This window comes from Hippocampus guttulatus, chromosome 1 (assembly GCF_054856545.1).
Source record: "Hippocampus guttulatus isolate MCC_2025c chromosome 1, RoL_Hgut_1.0, whole genome shotgun sequence".
Classification (NCBI taxonomy): domain Eukaryota; kingdom Metazoa; phylum Chordata; class Actinopteri; order Syngnathiformes; family Syngnathidae; genus Hippocampus; species Hippocampus guttulatus.
Window position 1 is genome coordinate 35,724,824 of NC_141261.1, and position 6,978 is coordinate 35,731,801.

At 43.4% G+C, this 6,978-nt stretch overlaps 1 long non-coding RNA gene across 1 annotated transcript; it reads right to left on the minus strand.

Moving 5' to 3' along the window:
- Positions 1 to 341: 341 nt before the first annotated feature.
- Positions 342 to 4,035, minus strand: LOC147211540 (uncharacterized). The gene is made up of 3 exons (XR_015100678.1): positions 3,733 to 4,035; positions 1,874 to 1,961; positions 342 to 1,235 (listed from the first exon to the last, which is right to left on the minus strand). It is a non-coding gene; the product is annotated as an uncharacterized LOC147211540 (long non-coding RNA).
- Between the last annotated feature and the right edge of the window lie 2,943 nt (positions 4,036 to 6,978).

Below are 6,978 nucleotides of genomic sequence, written 5' to 3' on the forward strand. Positions count from 1 at the left end.
AACACTCGCAATTATTCGCTTCTCAGTGGGATTGAATTGAATATTCCTTTCTATGAAACCCCCGAGACAGGCGGGGATGGTTTCTGTCAGTCATCAGCAAAACGGGTGTCCGTCAGTGATGGAATGAGAGGTCTGTCGGTCGTGATGGTTACACTGACGGACGAAAACCCACTTCCATCCGTTCTTGGCCTTTCTTTCTTTTTTGTTTTTTTTTTAGTTTCTCGTCATTCGTCAATTGTAAAGCGAAAACCTGTCCTTCCCTCCTCCCGCTCTCTCAGGTATTGCTAAATACAAATAAAGAAATAAATAAGATTGCTGGGGGAGCTCAACAGGGGCTGCATGGTCCAGTAGTAGATTGAAACATGATGAGAAGTGAAGCTTATTTAGACTTGTGGATAAAACCTTCAGGATGACAACGTGACTCTCTAAACACAATCACAATGTAGCTGTTAAAACTATATTAATATGATAAATAGGGCTTCATTTGTACACGTTTTGCTGCATTGATGGTACATCGAAGTCGAATGACAGATTGACAGACATTGAATTTGGACTGAAAACATTTGTGAAACAAATGGCGGAGTCGTCCTCTGGTGGTCATTAGGAGGAATTCGCGTGTGAGAATTTGTTTTTTGTAGGTTTGTTTTTTGGAACATTCTAAATCAGTGGTTCTTAACCTTGTTAGAGGTACCGAACCCAACCAGTTGATATGCATATTCATCGAACCCTTCATTAGTGAAAAATAAAAATGTTTTTCCCCCCACAAATTCAAGATACAGTGTATTAAAAAAAACACATTTATTCAAAACAAATAACAGTAATTAAAATTGCATGGCATAAGCATGTTTTTTTTTTTAACATTGTATGACATACTATCAGACCGTTACACGGTGACGACTGAGGGAACTAAATTTCCCGCAGCACTGACAAGCACCTGATTAGCAATGTAATGTGATCACCCGCAGCCAGCGATGGCCAAGAGACCGTGTCATAACTAATTGACATCTTGAGTCGGGTGTGTCTTCACCTCCATGGCAGAGGCTCCGTCGAAACACTGAGACCGGTTCACCGAACCCAGGTTAAGAACCACTGCTCTAAATTGTCCCTTGGTGTGAGTGTGAGTGCGAATGGTCGTTCGTCTCTGTGTGCCCTGCGATTGGCTGGCAACCAATTCAGGGTGTCTCCCGCCGACTGCCCGAAGACGGCTTGGATAGGCTCCAGCACGCTCCACGACTCTTGTAAGGAAAAGTGGATCAGAAGATAGATGAATTATCACATGGGCTTTTCCAGGGCAGTCTATGCTGATGGGTCCGTGTCTCTTTTGGTAAATATTTGTACTTACTTAATTTACATGACGAAACCGATATACAAACTAGAATAGTTAAAATAGATGTTTGAATTTCATTTTAAAATGGAAACACCAAAATACTGCTTCATTTTCTCGTTTGCTGACTGGAACGAGTAAGGGAAAGTCTGATCCATTTCTCTCGTTTGTATTTCTAAACTGAAAATATGATGGAGCACGAGAACCGAAGGGAAAAGGGCTTGTGACCGACAGCCTTTCTCATACTGACCAGTAGATGGCGACGGCACAGAAGGGGGAAAAAAAAGAAGAAGAAAAAAAAAAGACAATCACAAGTCAATCAAACAAGAATGACTAAAACTAATAAATGAATAAATGCAAATATAATTAGAAATAAGTTGTGTGGCTCAACAGATTGGAGCTATGTCACTATTTATGTTTGTTATGTCATCGTTATCCTGTCTTTATTAATCACACATAGTGTCCAATAAGAGGCTTTCATCTTGGGTATTGCGGGAGAAAAAGTTCAGGTAGGAAATGTTTAGCTGCTGAGACACATGGTTCTCTTACCGTGTCATATTGTATGTTGATTGTTTGCTTGTTAGTGATTAAAGCAGTCTTCAAAAGCATGAACGGACTCAAGTGGATGACTCACGATCTGGATAAAATAGAGTAGATGTGCGTCAGTCAGACCAGCAGCAAACCGCACTGACAGAAGTCAGAGAACCTTCTCCTCACTATTGGACTTGGAATGAACTTTCTCCTGATCATTGGAATAAAAAAAACCCCCCGGGATCCATTCATTGCAATTACGATAGAGTTTGAGGAGCTCTTGGTGGAATTTCATCATCTGAACAACATTGTTAGAGTACTGTTGAGACGAAGACAGTTGAGGACAATCAGCAGATGTACTATATACCAAATGTTAAACGTTTTAGGAATTAGGTTTATTAGTACTTGTGACATGTTATATGGAAGTCCTCCCTTTGCGATGCTTTGATCGAAGGTATGGAATAAAAAGGTCACAAACTTTCAGCAAAATCCCTGACAGATTGCGGCAGCCATACACAATCTCCAGCGATGTAATGGCCTACAGCACCTCCTGCTGGATGAATGGCGAGTCGCAGAACAAATTGTTCATCAGTGATAGTTCTGGCAGAATGCGTGAAGAATGAGACCATAGCACTGTGGTCAAATTTTGATTTGTAGAGAGAAGAAAATAACAAATTTCACATATGTTATTTCTTATTGTTAGAAACATCTCCGTTGATAAGAACAAATAAAGCATTGTTTATGGCTTGTAACCCCCCCTCCCCCAACTCTCTCTCTCTCTCTCTCTCTCTATATATATATATATATATCGACCAATGCTCATAAGAAGTTAGGGAGATTTGGCTTTCATGTAAAATTTATGGAAAAAGTATTGGCGGAAGTGACCAAAGTTTGTCCACCAATGATTCAGGAATAGCGCTCATTTTTAAAGGGATGGCTATCAACAGTGTTTTTGTGTTAGTAAATATCATACAACAAAGACAACATGACGACGTTTGCACGACTTTTCAAATTATTTAAAAAAATGAAAAATCTTATTCATTTGTGACCACTGGAGGGCAGTGTATATCTTGCTTGATGACCCTGTAACATCTCTTTTATTGGTCATACTGTATAAAACTAAACCTGGGGCGATCCTCGGCTTTCATCTTTAAATTAGCTATTGAAACATTGTTACTAATAAGTGAGGTTTAGTTAAAAATGTCAGAAGAGACAATCACATCCTATTACAATCCACCCAATGTTTTTGTTCTTTTATTATTATAATTTTTTAAAAATCTCACCACACATCACACCCCAAAAACTAGACTCTTGTCTTAATTTCCCAAGGCACACATGCAAAACAGATGAATCAAAACGAATCCAAATTGGTTTATTTTCAATCCAGATCGGTACATTGTAATTATATTGTACAGTATGTTTTATCAAATCAACAAAAATTCAGGGTTGTTTCAAACACGTGTTTGTCACATTGTCCCAAAATGCTGCGTCAAATCAACTGAAATGTTTGGTGCTTTCAACTAAATGTGTTGTTATCCCCATGTGCTGCGTCATTTTTTTTTTAACATTTCCGGGTTGTTTCAAAGAAACGTGTTTGATATCTATCATTCCCAAATTATGGGCCAAATTAACCTCAACTCTGTCTTGTTTCAACTAAATGTTTTTCTTAAATACTTTCCCTAAATGGTGGTTCAAATTTACTACATTGTTGGGTTGTTTCAACACCTGCACATACGTATGTTTTTTGTTTAGTTATCTATTCCAATGTTCGGCCACTTTAACCAACACACAAAATGAATTCTAATACATTGCCGTACAATGTGTAAATATTAATTGCATTAGATGAGCATGACCGATAAAACTGTAAAACTGCAAACCTGTTGTGACTGTTTGTTCCTCCTTCATGTTTCAGTTGCTCTGGCACTTTTATGCTTTGGTCCTGCATTCTGTCAAACAGGCTTGATGTCTCACCAATGGATTACTCAGTGGCATGTTGTCAGTAGTCAAGCTTTCTCTGTGTGAGAATGTCAGCTCTCTTCTATGTCTTCTGCATTCAGCCCTGCTCTCTGGAGTTACTTTGTATTTTCGCAGGTAAAGACTTTTACTTTTCAACTTCCACGTCTGCTTCAGAGTCCAAACTCCACTCCTCACGTGACAGTATGTACTGACACACACTGTTCCTAACCATCCCTCCACCTCCAATCAGGGAGTGATCGCCACATCGGCTGTTGCTGCACCTTTTCACCGGCAACCCCTCGTGTTTCTCTTCAATGGGTCGCCCAGGCCGTCACAAGCCCCGTTCTTCCTCTTACAGCCTCTCTCTTCCTCCACATCTCTCTCTCACCTGTGCCATGTACTTGTCCTAGTTTTTCACGCTCCTTTTCAATTTTCCCACCCGATGTTTTATTTTTAGACTCAGACTTTTTGGACTGTGAAGATGGCCCTGATTTAGTTCAGCTACTTTCTGTTTACGATTCCGATTTTGACATTGAATATGTTTTTTCTACTCCTTTCCCCAGTCGTTACTAAAGCCCTTGCCAGTTTTCGGCAGCACGAGGCCCCAACACTGCTCCGATGGCGCACGTCTTGCGGCCACCCTTCAACCCTGCTCCAACAGTGCAAATCCTGCGGCCTCTCTTTAACCCTGCACACTCTGCGTCCGCCCTCCGATCCTGCTCCTGCAACACAAGCCCTGCGGCTGCCCTCTGAGACTACTCCAGGCGTGCAAGCCCTGCAGTCGCCCGCCGAGTCTGTTCTGGCGGCCCACATCTTGTGGCTGCCCTCTGAATCTGCCCTGGCGGTGCAAGCCCTCCGGCTGCTCTCTGAACCTGACAAGGCCCGTAACCTAAACAGATGGTGTGCGGATCCCACAAACGCAGACCTAGACAAACTATGAAACAAAAATATTTATTTATAGAATAACGAAGGACCGATAAAGTATGAATAGAAATCCCTGGCGATAAGGAAAACCAAATATGAACATAAAGCACTTGCAAGGTAAATTTGACGACTGAAAATACGCAAATCGTAATGGCAAGGACCCAAACACACGAAATTTAAATCAGACAAGAATAATTGGAAAACCAAAATACTTAAAAAACAAGGAACTGTCAGAAAAGGGGCGACGATGAACGTGAAGAAAATATCTCTTGAGCATAACAGCAAGCAAGGTCAATAATCCTACAGAAGACTTGGAAACTTGACATTCCTTAAATACTAGGCAAGGCTTGATGGGGAACGATCAGCAGTGGTCTCCACTCCAGCTGGTATTGAAAACAAAAACACAGAGCACAGAACCTGCTCTGCCAGTGCAAGCCCTGTGGCCGTCCACCAAACCTGCTGTGCCGGCACTAGCCCTGAGGCCACCCTCCGAAACTGCACCGGTGGAGCTCTGTGACCGCCCTTCGACCCTGTTACAGCGGCGCAAATCCTGTGGCTGCCCTCCAACCCTCCTCCAGCAGTGCAAGTGATACAGCCACCCTCTGACCAAGCCAACTCCAGTGCCGCAAGCCCTCCAGTCGCCCTCGGATCCCCATCTGGCAGCGCATGTCTTTTCATTTAAATCGATTTTCATATTCAGTTTTCCAAATACAAATTCAAATCTCCATACGAATTCACTTTGCTTGACAGTTGTTCGGGTACTTTAGGAAGAGTAATCCGTTGCAAAACACACGTCTCCTCTTTGTCCAATCAGCACCTTTGTTTTTCTTACATTTGAATCTTTCTACAATGTCTTCTGTGTCTGCACCTTGATCTCCACACGACTACCTTTTGTGTGTGTGTGGGAGGAGGTGGGGGGGGGGGTGCAGGGGGGGGGGCGAGTGATGCTGTGGCCAGGTGCAAACAATCTTCATCAGTGAAGTACTTAAGCTGGTCCCGGACTCCACTTCATAGAGAGATCAACAGACTCCATCATGAGTTTGTGGATCAGCCAAGTGGTTTTACGGTTCTGCCTTGTTTCTTACATACCTCAGATCATTTTTGCCCTGTTCCTTGCCTGCCAGCCCCGTGCCCTGCAATCAATTGAATTCCATTCCTTGACCTGGAACTGTTCTCTTTGGATCACTGTTGTCACCATCACTCTTTCTGCCAATCTGTCTCCACCTCTGCCATTGGGCCCTATACACACACACACACACTCACACAGTGCTCTAACATTTTGTCAGCGGTCACTTTGTCACCGTAATGAAAACAATAACTGAAAAAAAAAATTGAGCAAAAATAAAATTGTTCTTGTGTGAATTGTTTTATATATTTACATAACTATACATCAAGACAAAAGCATACAGACGAGCAGGAAAATGTAACTCAAGGTTAAGAAAACAAGATAGTTTGTGGGTGATTATTGAACAGCCATTTTATGAAATATGGAGAGACCAGTCTACATGTGTTTTGTGGATTTGGAGAAGGCGTTTGACCGTGTCCCTCGGGGGGTTCTGTGGGGGGTGCTTATTGGGTATGGGGTACCGAACCCCCTGATACGGGCTGTTCGGTCACTATACCACCGATGTCAGAGTTTGGTTCGCATTGCCGGCAGTAAGTCGGAATCGTTTCCAGTGAGGCTAGGACTCCGCCAAGGCTGCCCTTTGTCGCCGATTCTGTTCATAACCTTTATGGACAGAATTTCTAGGCGCAGCCGAAGCGTTGAGGGGGTCCGTTTTGGTGGCCTCAGTATTGCATCCCTGCTTTTTGCAGATGATGTGGTGCTGTTGGCTCCTTCAAACAGGGCTCTCCAACTCTCACTGGAGCGTTTCGCAGCCGAGTGTGAAGCGGTTGGGATGAAAATCAGCACCTCCAAATCTGAAACCATGGACCTCAGTCGGAAAAGGGTGGAGTGCCCCCTCCGGGTCGGGGGGGAGATCTTGCCCCAAGTGGAGGAGTTTAAGTATCTTGGGGTCTTGTTCACGAGTGAGGGCAGGAGGGAGCGAGCGATTGACAGGCGGATCGGTGCAGCGTCTGCTGTGATGCAGACGTTGTATCGGTCTGTCGTGGTGAAGAAGGAGCTGAGCCAAAGGGCGAAGCTCTCAATTTACCGGTCGATCTACGTTCCAACCCTCATCTATGGTCACGAGCTTAGAGATAAGGTGAGAAGCTCGGTCATCCGGGAGGGGCTCAGAGTCGAG